Here is a 12,722-nt window from a genome sequence, read left to right as displayed (position 1 = left end):
TATGTACCCTACATTCTTCCTCTTCCAAAACAGTTTGTCTTGCTAGTTGTTCCCCCTCTTCGAGAAAGTGTGGGGGTCCTTAAACCCTTTTGACTAGAAACATTTATGAACAGCTGAAAACTCGCATTTTCTCTGCAACTGAACTCTTCTCCAGGCCCCAAAAGCTTCCAGCTTTTCCTCTGAAAAGGAGAAAAAGTGATGAAAGTTATTCCCACAGCTGGACCAGGCAGCCTACACTGAGTTTGTCTTGTTGCTACTTCATGTGTGTATTCACCAAGACTCTCATGAGCTTCTCACCACACACACTCAGCTTTCACGTTGGCAGCTGGAGATAAAAAAGCAGCGATATCAGCATCGGCCACCAGCACCAATCCCAGGAGGAATGGAGGGACATGGGAGCAGCACTGGTACTTCCCAGGAGAGGGACGGAGGGACACCAGGAAAGTGCCTGATTCTCATCCCACATGGTTTCCCCTGTTCAAATCGTAATAATGTGCTACCAAGTGTCCTAAAAATGCTGGGTTTTTGCATGGAATGTGACCCCTTCCTCCTAGAAGCTATAGGGGTCTGCCTTCTGTCTGTGTCAGGGCACGTTTACTTGATAAATGGCCTTTTTACTGCCTCTATACACTTACATGCAGGCATGCAGGAGAAAGGGATGCTGCTTAGGTGACTTGTTTTGACTTCAGACCAACAACCATCCCCACAATTTAAACACACAATTTCCATCTTGCCTGTCAATTCACTGCCAACCAATAGTTGCAAAAGGTATTAAGGCCAGAAAACTTTGGCCTAAAGCTGGATTTCAAGATTTTTTTAGATCAAATGAGCAGCTGAGTTTTCATGGTACATGAAGGACAGGAGGACTCCCTTGTACCAGGAGGATGACAGCTCACCACTGCTCTTCTCCAAGGGGCTCCATCCCTGGAGGGTCCCACTGGCTTGTGTCTGATGTACACGCCAAAGTGACACTGCCAGGATATGTGTCTTTGCCAACAGGACTAATACACTATGCAAACACAGAATCCAGTATTTGAAGGACAGACCAGCAGTTTTTGTTTGGGGATTTAAGAGAGTTTTTTGTCAGTCTGCAAAATGTTACCCTGAGCTGCCCCTGCACTGACTAAAATTGGCATTTTCCCATAAAGCCCCAGGGCACCCTGCTCTCCTCTGGCCCTCATGTTAAGAGGGGAAATCAGGAATATACATTCAGGTGGGATACCAGGAAAAGTTTCTTCCCCCAGAAGCTGGTCAGGCACTGAGCAGACTCCCCAGGGAATGGTCAGAGCCCTGAACCTGCCAAGAGCTCCAGGAGTGTTTGGACAATGGACAACCCTCTTCTAGGATGCACAGGGTAGGACTGTTGGGGAGTCCTATGCAGGGCCAGGAGTTGGACTTGATGATCCTTGATGTCCCTTTCAACTCAGAAGATTCTGTGACTTTGGCTATAGGGCCCTCTTATCCACTGGTTCAGGAACTGGAAGGCAGCATGCAAGGCAGAAATATTTGCTGTTTAGGGCAGCTGAAGCTGGACCTGAAAGATTTTTATCCTTCCATGAAGGAACCCTTGCCCAATGACAAACAACTCCTAAAACTCCCCAGGAATGGTTACCAGCTGCATGTTTCTCATTTTCCAAGTGCCTGGCTCAAGGCACTGCAGGCAGCTCACAGAGGCAGAAACCAGGGCTGGAACATGAAACGTTCCATCAAGCTCCATGTCAATGGGATAAAACCAAACCACCCTTCAAGCCATCCTGGAGCATCCAGACCATCTCATGAGTAAATTGCAAAGACCAGCTCATACTTTCGATTAATTTGTACACAGGCATCGCAGATGAATTTGGACGGGAATTAGTAATCCTGTCTTTGGAGGAGAGTTTGAATAACAGGGAATAAATACAGCCTGGAGCCCCGGACACAATAACATCCCCACTTACGTCCTGCTCGCTCTCATATTCAGTGATACACAGGCCCTAGGGGTGAAAAGTCCATATGGAATCACACTCCAAGGCCACACCAGCATGGGAAGGCGAGGAGATGCTGTGGGACCAGCAGCAGCACACACCATCTTCCACCTCCACGGGTCTGGCTCTGCAATTCTACTATAAAGCCACGTGAGCAGCTTAGTTATTTATTTAACTAAAAGCTTTTAATTATCTCTCTCTCACACACACATTCCATGGGGTGGAGAAGGAGCGAAATAATCAGCCTACAACCAGTGACCAGAGGGTTCAAAGGAATTGTGGTTTTCATAGAAACAGCTAACCAGCCCAATTCTTCTTCCACTGTTGCAAAGCGTACTCACATCCCCAGGCTCCAGCCATGGCATGTTTTGCTGTGGTCACATCCCAGGCTGAGCTGATCCTGTAAGGAGGACTCAATTTTGACAGAGCAAAGGATCCTCCACAGGTCTGGGCTCCAGGTTTCCTGATGCAGCCACAGAGGGTTATTCCATTGTGTGACCCAGTCTGAAAGCCAGGCTGACATCCCATGGGACTCGCCCTCACCAGCAGATGGACTGGGCTGCTCCCCAAAAATACACATGAGGGAGGGAAGCACCCAACACTGTGGCCATGGCCATGCAACCAGGCAGCCATGGAGCTCTCCCACCACCTGCAAGATGAAACACTCCCCTGAGCTTCCCATCTTCCTACATCTTTTAGGCTCTGCACCGAGATCAGGGAGATACAAAATTCTCAGTCTCCTCCAAAAGCACCAGAGTTCAAGTGCTGTAAGACTTTATAAATTATAAATTACAAAGCACTGCTATCAACATTTGCTCTGAGCACAGCAGCTAAAGCAAGCTGGCATGGGAATTTGTTTAAAAATCCCAGATCCAAAATGCAGCAGGGTCTGGAGGAGCATGGCCTGGAAGAGTACGATTGCTTGAACATAGCCCCAAAGCCCACACAATTTCCCTCTCTGTGGAACGGCTTCATTTAAAAAAAGAAAAAAGAGAGAGAGAGAGAAAGATTTAGTCCATCAATATGATCTACTTGGACAAATTAAAAGCACTGGCTTTTAATACACAATGTGAGCAGCATTACACAAGCAAAAACTCACATAAACAGAAAACAAGCGTAAACAACCAACTGAACGTAAAGAAACTAATAATATTAATCTGGATTAAGTACAAGCCATAAACATTCCTACCTAATCCATCCGATGGACAAAGATAAATCCCTGCTATGCCGCATCTACAGTTCTTTGCAACTTAAGAAACCACAATACTGATCAAAACAGTAGTAGATTAGACACACAAAGGGAAATCTTTACACATTGTTGCCTGCTTAGCCTACACAAGATTACGACAATAAACCAAGCACCAAGAAAGAATAATCATTGCAAAAGATCCCCAAGCCCAGACTGCAATTTCTAGTCCTGATGGAAAGCTTTATATTGAACTTTCCCAGAGAAATACAAAAGAGCAACAAACACAGCTCCAAGCCTGAACAACCTGAGTATCTGCTATTCCTTACCGCTCTAGGAAAACTGCACAGAAGTTAGAGGGAAGCCAACAGACTTGCAGTAGCGCTTAAAAGTACAAAGTAAAGTTTATGATGGGAAATTATTTACATTCATAGGGCCACTGCAGGGACCCTCACACCGTCCTATTAAAGCCCTTAGATTCATCACAGCTTCCCAGGGATGTAAAATCAGCTCCAGCAAGTTCAGATACTGACCCGGTGTGACACACAGTACAGTTCAGCTCTACCTCCCCACTGCAGCCCCACCCACACATTCCTCCACCAAAAGAGGGGTGGGAAGCTCCCTCCCCGAGCAGGGATCTCTGGCCTGGATAGGTGGGGAGAGCCCAGAGCTTTCCCACCTGGCATGGGCACAAGATCTCTGAGCACCACCGATTTCCAGGGCTTTTTCCAATAAATAGGGGGAATGTGGGAGTAAGGGCCTGAAGAAAAATCCACCTGCAGTGACACAGGTACAGTTCCCCCAAATGAAGAGGCTCTCAGCACATGCCCCTCATTTGGGAATACAAGGAAAGATACCTGAGAAAAATTCCCAGTCAGATGCTATGGATACTCAGGAACATCCAAGGATGAAGAGCCTGAGGTTCACCTGCTGACCCCAAAAATCCAGGATTCCTTTGAGATGCCAAGTAACTGCTGGTGAAAACCTAGTACAGAGCCACTGCCTTCCATCAGCAACCCTTCTGTATACACAACTTTATTCCAGCATGTTACATGCCACATTCACAACATCATTATCATCATCATTCACCTATCAATGTATCAAAGCACATGGAGCATCCCAACATCCCTGCAAGCTATCCTGTCAGAGCAACACTTTGATCTCTAATAAATGAATTTGTGGAGGTGGTTTCTCCCTAGATAAACCACATCCTTGCCAGTCTATGTTCCATTCATTGAAATATCTGCTCAACAAGGAGTAAATGGGACAGTAGGAGAGACACTGTTTTACCACTTTCCAAAAATCAGCATGGATGCTCATGCAGAGCACATAGGCACTTGGCAGGAAGATACTGGAGCCAGGAGATGTAGGTTTGGACTATCATTGCCTGTAGCATTTATAGGCTTCAGGAATATACAATGTTTGGAAACAGGCCAAGAGGAGTCCTTACTCCTCAGGATTGCTGCTTTCCCATGAAATGCTTTGCTTTTCATAAGATTATTTGTTTTAACTTGCAATTGTGAGATCAGATGAAAACACAGGTAATTCCTGTTCTTGTCATCTAAACTGATACAGGAAATAATGAATGTGTTTATATTAGGAAAAAAACATCCTTCTCTATGTTTCATAAGGCTCTAATTGAGTTTTCAAGGTAAGGAGCACACACTATGTTTATCCTGATATTTATCTTCCACAGCAGATTATGTTTGTCCATGGGAATCCTAGAAAATCCTCACCTTCTTTATTAAGGCCATGGCAGCAGAGATATGCACTGCCTTTTAAATCCCACCCAATGCTCAAAATTGCCCTAGAAGTGCAACTGAAGATGCAAGATGATGTAAAATATAAACATCAAGAGAATCAGTATCACAGACATGCGACACAAAAGCCTTACCAGTCACCACAATGCTGCAGGAAAAACTTACATTCATCAAAAATATTGCTGGACCAGCCATTAAAAAATAAAAACAACCTACTTCGGATCTCCACGAAGCAACCTTTGAAGCAAAGGGAGCAGATCCTGGGACAGTGACACAGGAGTTAGCTAAGCATGCAAGGAATTGCACTCCACTGCATCACAGCGGCAGCCAGGGCAGAGCCCCTCTGCATCCCTCATCCAGACCCAGCACACTCTCTGCCCCATGAGATCTTACAGGCATTGTTTTTACATATCTTAACTGTGAATAAGAATCACTAATTCAAAGACCATCCCTCCAGATCCAGCAAACTAAGGCAAGCAAAATCCAGCATATTTGAAAAGCCTTCAAATCCTAAATGGAAAGAGCAAGGAAAGGCAAAAAGGGATTTGTGGTATTGTTCAAATATTAGATTTTCACGGAATAGCTTGCATTGGAAGGGACCTATCTTGCTTTGCTTGTCCAATATCTTAATTAAATTAACACACAGAATTATAACTGAACCAGCATAGCACCAACCCCAGAATTTGGACAATCTCTAAGCAATTTTCTCTTCACCATGCAATCATGCAATTCTTGAATTACCATTTACACAGCCACAGAGGGAAAAGCTGCCAGACCCTGCCCAAAACCAGCTTCCTCAAACCAGTGCACCAAGGGTGAACAAGTTCCTTTTCCCCAAAAGACAAGGAAGTGAGGACTTGGAACACTTGCAGCTGCAGCACTCAGAGGTGTTTGAGGTGGATTTTAACTCATTCCAGACATTCTGGAGTAATTTTCATCACAAACGGTGCCTCGCTGGAGATAGGAAAAAAAATACACCTTGGTGGAAAATCCAGTAAGAGCATCACTTCCCACTGGGCCAAGGTGTTTTCTTGAGCTAGAATTCAGGGCAAAGCAGGATCCAGGGACAGGAAAGAGCCCTCGCCTGACTGATACCAGACCACAGCATCCACATTTGTCCCATGGATGGGTGAGCAGGCATCGGTCTGTGGAGCCCCAAGCCCTTCCCCGCTCCCCCTCCTGCACAATGGACTCCGGGCAGAGCTGGGGATCCCAGCCCGGGCAACCCGCCCCAGCACAGGGGGACACGGGGTGCCAGCTCCCCCGAGCTGCGTGTCCCTATCCTGCCATCCCCATTCCCTGCCTCCTGCAGAATCTGTCTCGGGCTGAGCCTCGGCCTTTTGACTTCCAGCACTCCATGTCACACACAGCCCTACGAGCCGCGCACACACACGCTGTGCGCACACAGCTGCACCGGATTCGGTGACTGCAAACACACACCGTGCACACACACAGGGCAAACAGAGACGCGCTGCACACACCCGCACAGTACGTACATACACATGGGGCACACTCACCTGGTGTGCAGAGACACACAGCGCACGCACACGCACTGCGTATCCATGCAGTGCTCACACGCAGAGCTCACAGCAGTCACACCACACACCCCCGATACAAACTACACACACGGGGTGCTTGTGCAGACCACGCGTGCACACTGCAACACCCCACGCACGCACACCCTTTACACGCACAAGCACACCAACCGCACACGCTCGCTGTGAAGATAGATGCACCTTGCGCAGATGAGCACACGCACTCACACACCGTGCACAACCGCACACGCGCACATACACGTGCCCGTCCGCACGGAGACCGCGGGCTCGCACCGGCCCGCCGTGTGCGGACACGAACACACAGAGACACGGACACCCGGACACGGAGCCGCCGCGCAAAGGCCGCGCGCACTCCCCCGCGCCGCGCACCCGCTCCCGCGCGCACTTACCCGGCCGCCCCCGCGCGCGGCGCCCGCCGGCCTCGCACCGGCCCCCGCAGAGCCCCCGCCGCGGTGCGGCACCCCGGGGCCGCGCCGTGCCCAGCCAGTCGCTCTGCCTCCGTTCCTCCCGCTCCGCGCCCGCCGCTCCGCGCCCGCCCGCCCGCGGCTCTACCCCCCCGCCCCGCCTCCTCCCCCCACAACACTGTAGTAAGTTCTCATTGGCCGAGGCCGAGGGGCGGGACGCCAGCGCCGCCTCGCCATTGGCTACAGGGAAACCGCGGCCGGCGGCGCGGGCGGGGGAGCGTGCGCCCCCTCCTGGCTCCCCCCGTGCCGCTCTCTGCCGTTTCCTCCCGCGGGCGGCCCGGAGGGAGAGTCCGGAGCGCTCTGCTGAGCCCGCCACAACAACAACCCGGGCAGCCAAAGGCTGAAATAACGGGATTAGCGCCTGTTCCTGCCACCGCCACACCCTCCCCCGCTAGAGTGATGGTGGCGGGGGGGCGATAATTTGGCGCCGCACGGCCCCGGTAGGAAGGGGTAGGAAGGGTCCTGCCCGCCTGCACCGCGGGCGGCAGCGCCGCTCCCCCTCCCTCCGTGACCCAAATTTTAAATACCGTTCGCTGCCTCCCAGAGAAAGTCGTGGCGCAGCTCTGAAGGGAAACCCGGGGTGAAGAAGCAAGGAGGAATGTATGAAGAAAGGTAGAGGGGGGCGTTGGGGGTTTTTTTTAATGCTGTTATTATAGTCTTCATTTTTTTGAGCATAAGTCCATTCGTAATCGAACAGGTACTGCCTCAGTCTTGTGGCAAGCCAAAAAAGCGACAATTGAGGTGGCTTGGTCAACAAGAAACGCCCCCAGGAGCCCAGCACAGCCCCACCGAGGGGCCCACCCTGCCCCTGCTCTGGAATCCCGCACCTCCAGCACGGCCTGGATTTCCCTCGCTTACAGCCAAATTAGAATCAGTTATTTTTGTCAAGCAGAGCTGTCCAGCTTTCCCTGCTTTGTACATCAGAGCAAAACATGCTGCCCAGCACCTCTTGAGCACTTCCAAAGGTTACAGCAAAGCTGCTGCCAGCCTGCCCAGCTCGGGAACCGAACCCCCCTCGTATATGTGCACAATTCCAAAATACTCCAGGCACTAAGGCATCTTCATTTGTCTCCCACAGAGAATTAAGGTCTCAGGCACATTATTCTGCTTGGATTAAGAGCAACCGCCCTGCCTCTTCATCAGCAGATAATACCCAAGGCTGATGCACACTGGCTGGGATGGCTCCATCACTGATACTGATCTAGCAAGGGCCACTCACACACTGAGGACATTTATGCTATATGAAGCTAAAAATACCCAGATTTTTAGAAAAAAATTAACATGCTTCTCACAGCTATTTACCCCTTCTCCTTTATGCGCCGATGACAGTCAGCTCTGCCAAGAAGAACGGAGCAGCTCCCCTGTGTCTCAGTGTTGAGACTACTTGCAATAAGGTCCTTAATTAGAGGGAAGACAGATATTTTTTGCCTTAAATCTGGACTACTTGGTGGTTTCCTTGGACTTAGATGAGCACATCTGATTAAAAAAAAGGCTGGCAGAGGTCTGGCGGCTCCAAGTTGCTGCTCCTACATTAGGGACAGGTAGCTCCTTTGAAACATGCCCTGAAGTTCTGACTTCAGTCCCCAGTGCAATAAATTAGCACATTTTAATAGCCCAGGCAGTACATGGAGGAGCGTCAGATGTTCAGTGCTGATCCACCACAACTGCTGCCCTTGCTACTGCTCACCCATGGTGGGCTTAAAACACTGCCAGTAGAGAAATACCAGTCCAAAGAGCTTTGAGGAGAAAACCATGGAGCAAAGAAACCACAAGATTTGGTTGGTAACAGCTTCTTGCAACTAAGAAAAACAAGCAAGCAAACCCACACTGCTTCAAGATTATCTGGAGGAGAGACCAGGGCAACAAAAACTTTGCATCAAAGCAGTGATTTAACACCACACAGTGCATCATCCACTGCGCTCAGATCACCAGATGATCCCAAACTCCATCTGTCAGCAGCTGAGAACAGAGAGCAGCAGCTCCTGCATTTTGTATTCCCAGGTGAAGCATTTATCCACAGGGAGCACTAGCACAAGCTGCTGACGTGCTTGTGCATGAGGGCAACGGATGCTGTCACCTCTTCAGATCCCAAACAAATGGCTGAGCTTGACTGGCTAAAAAGCTAAAGGAAGAGACACTAGAAAGCTGAATTATCAAATACAAAAAGAGGCACTACATCTATGCCATGAGAGCCTGAAAAACATTCTTCTGGGGCAAGGGGATCTAAGCCTACATAAAGCAACATTTTATAGGGAGCAGAAAATATGAGAAAAAAAAGGGAAAAAGAAACCCAAAACCACCACTCTCATGGAAATAAACCCATCACCACCACACTTCTGCTGGAAGCCACTGGCTTAGCTTGTAACTTTCTCCTTCCTACATAGCCCCAAACTGACCTCTGAAATCCCATAGGAAGTAATGGAAATTTCTTAAATTCTTCACTATAAGAACAGTTTGCCCTGTGCCAAGCCTGGACTGAAACTATTTAAAGAACTCTCCTGGTTACAGCTGGTTAAAGTCACTTTATGGGAGTTATTCAGAGACTGAGAATTATTTTATTAAGTCAGGATTTCTTGGTATTTGCCTGTTGGATATAGGAATAAGGACAGGAATTATATTCATTTTAGGCATGCATTTGGGGTCACTAAGGCAGAGGTTGTTCCTCACAAAGTGAAAGGCCACTTGGAATGCTCAGATCCTGATGGATTGGTGTAAACCAACTGGGTCATGCAGGACAATGCCAAACCCTGCCCTCTGCCTGGGTAATGTGCAGGCACTTGCAAGCAGCTCAGCAGGACACACTGCAGCATCCTAGGAGCATCCAGACAGCAGATTAAATCTAGCTCAAGTTAAGTTCTTCATAGACCAGGTCTTTGTAAGGTGATCCAGCACTCTGTAGGCCCACAAGATACACTCCAGGTAGGATTTGTTGCAAAACAGGGCTCCCAGTTTACACCAGTGCTGGGGAACACTGCCCAGAGCATTACTGGCACAACAACAAAAGGCACAGAGCTCTCTCCTCTTTGCCCTGAGGAGCTTCTCCAGTGAGGAATTCCCAGTCTAAACAAAGCAATTGTGCATCACACTGGTGCTGTGCTCCCTTCGCCAAAGCAAGCAGGACTTAAAGTGAAGAGAAATACTTGGGATTACACCAAGTTCTAGGGAAAAAAAAATTAGGCTGGTCAGATGAATCCTTTATCTATCCTGCTCTAAATGAGTTGTATTACACACACATATGTGAACACACAACGGGCACACTCCATTTGCCTTCTCACACTCACACACTTTGCAAGCATCCATTGCAGCAGCAACCATTTCACAAGAGCTTACAGCAAACAAGGTGGGAGGAGAGCAGGTGGCTCAGTTTTGCCAGTTCCTGGCCCTGTGCCCTTGGCTCATTTTCCAGCTTTGCTGTCACCATCAGCAGTGCTGATTTGGCCCTGAGCAGTAGACAAGAATGAGGAGGAGAGGAAACCTCCTTTTGACTTCTCAAGCTTTGTCTTCCTGTAAAATGGTGATCTAGAATTAAGACACTGCAGGTAAATGATTCACCTGGAAGGAAAGAACGCTGCATTTCTCTCCTGCCCACCCCTCTCTCCAGCACAGAATTCCCTGCTGAAAAAGGCTCTGAAAGGCTGAACTGCAAATTCAAGGAATTTTCACTAAGGTCTAGAACACTTGCACTGCTTTGCTACAACTCATGGTGTGCACAGTGAAGGCAACCTGAAACATCTACACTCACCTGGCTCTGTATCAAGTATTTAACCAAAGATTAAATCTAGTCCAGCCCATCATAACACTCTCCAAAACCAACAATTGATTCATTGCTGAGATAGTTATTAAAGGACCAAGAAGCACCCTCCATAGCTAAAGAGACTGAGTGATTTAGGTATTGGAATCACACTTGGCATCAGGGCAGTTCACCTCCAATTTTGCTAAATCCAAACTGCTTCTGCCACCCTTTTCTTTGTGGTTTCCTTCTGGAGAATTTTCTTTTGTTGGCTGTAATTTGTAGCCTTTAAAAGCTACTGTTGCTAAACAACAGCCATGTGTTCTCCCATGGGCAGAAGAATCCCATTTTTTAGCCATTAGATCTTTTTGGTACTGGGCTGGCTCAAATGGATCCTTTTTGGGCAGATGGGGTGGCTGGGAACTAAGTCTGTACACCCAGGAATTCCCTTCCCACCTGCAATCTGGTTAATTGATGCAAAAAGCTCCCGTCATGAGTTTCATTGATTTGTATGAAGCTGATGTTCATTTGAGTCAGTGTCTTGCAGCGCAGCAGACAAACTCCAAGTAGAAAGAGGAACAAAACAGAAGTGGAGCTTCAGTTCTCTCCAGGCTGTGTGCCAGTGCAGAAGAACAGCTCCTGGAGAGTCAGCTTTGTTTAGACTTGGGGCTTAGAGTCAGCATGTAAAGCACATTTCTGCCAAGATGCACCATTAAAGATTAGAGGAGGTCGGCTGCAGCCCTGCAGGATCGAGTGCTCATATGGTGAATGCTTCTACATTGACAGAGAAATACTGTTCCTCTCAAGTATGAGTAGGAGGTATTAAACACACGAGGGTCTGCACTGAAAGGATCTATAAAGAGCTTAACAAATCCTGGAGAATAGAACACAGGTGATGCTGTGAATTCAAGCAGTGCAGGCTCAGGAAAAGGCAGAGTCAGGGTGGCATGAGCCTGAGCACCAGAAACAACATAAGAAACTCACTGAACCGCGGAAAGAACCATCACAGGAGCCTCAGACTGTCCCACAGCACACTCATCTCCATCACCTCGAGAGCTCAACCTCCTTCAAAGCATTTACTAGGATTTCATTTCCCAGCAGTCACCATTAAAAACTAAAACCAGAGGAGTGTGCTCACAGACAGCACTTGACTCGCTACCCCTCTTTCAGGAATGCTGCTGGAAACTCCTATAGTTGGGCAGCAGGAAGAAGTTCAAGCTCTTGTGCCAGCCTCCTAAGCCAAGCAGGACCAGCCAGCCTGGCCAGAGAGGCAGCTGTTCCTTCAGCAGGGGACAAGCTCAGCTATGCAGCCTTTCTTGAAATGCACCCAAAAATAACAGTGACTGCCACCTAGAGACCAGAGCTCCAGCCGGGAGGCAGCCAAGCTGCACTACAAACAAAAGATGTCAGGGGCTAATTTACTCTTTGCATAGATGAGGAGTCAAACTGTAGCCAAGAGAGGCTCTGGCTTCTTTAAATAACACCAGGTAAGTGTGTTTTCAACTACAGCTTCTCCCCAGAAAGGCACCAATTCAGCGAAGGAGATTTGACTCCATTCTGTTAAGCTCTTTTTGGGCAAAACGCCCCCCTTGGCTTCAAAATGCTTAGAGCTCTTTGGTATGGGGAAGGACAGTTTCAAGATCAGGGTTTATTTAGGACTATTTAACTTTACCTAGCAGTGAGTTTAAGGCAGATACTTGGCAGAGAGCTTTTGAGTCTGCACTAACATATCCCAAAGGCCGTGAACCAAGCTCCAGTCAACAGACAGCAAATGGTGCTGAGGGCTAGACCTGTGCATCAGTGAGGGACACCTGGCAAAACCTAACATTTATTTAAATTAAAATTTAGCTGTGGAGAACAAATACAGCTTCTAACCACTATTTTTTCCACAAATAAGAGCCAAAGCTCTGCACACCTTGGTCAGCACAGTGTCCCCTGCCTGACACGTCCTTGGACCTTGCAGGATTTGTCCTGAGCTATTGAACTGGATCAATCTTGTCACTTTGAGTCCTGCCTATGGATGTTCCCAGAACCTGATAGAGCACAGCCAAAGTCTGCCCAG

General features: G+C 48.3%; 1 protein-coding gene across 11 annotated transcripts in view; it reads right to left on the bottom strand.

The window, feature by feature from the left end:
• The window catches only part of EPB41 (erythrocyte membrane protein band 4.1), a 76,187-nt gene extending 69,297 nt beyond the window's left edge, over positions 1-6,890 (bottom strand). For all 11 annotated transcript variants that reach the window (XM_058040419.1, XM_058040420.1, XM_058040429.1 and 8 more), the window contains exon 1: positions 6,856-6,890. The gene's annotated coding sequence lies outside the window, so the exon portion shown is untranslated. The remainder of the gene's footprint in view (positions 1-6,855) is intronic.
• Between the last annotated feature and the right edge of the window lie 5,832 nt (positions 6,891-12,722).

This window comes from Melospiza georgiana, chromosome 24 (assembly GCF_028018845.1).
Source record: "Melospiza georgiana isolate bMelGeo1 chromosome 24, bMelGeo1.pri, whole genome shotgun sequence".
NCBI lineage: Eukaryota > Metazoa > Chordata > Aves > Passeriformes > Passerellidae > Melospiza > Melospiza georgiana.
This window is presented reverse-complemented; position numbering and strand designations above follow the sequence as displayed.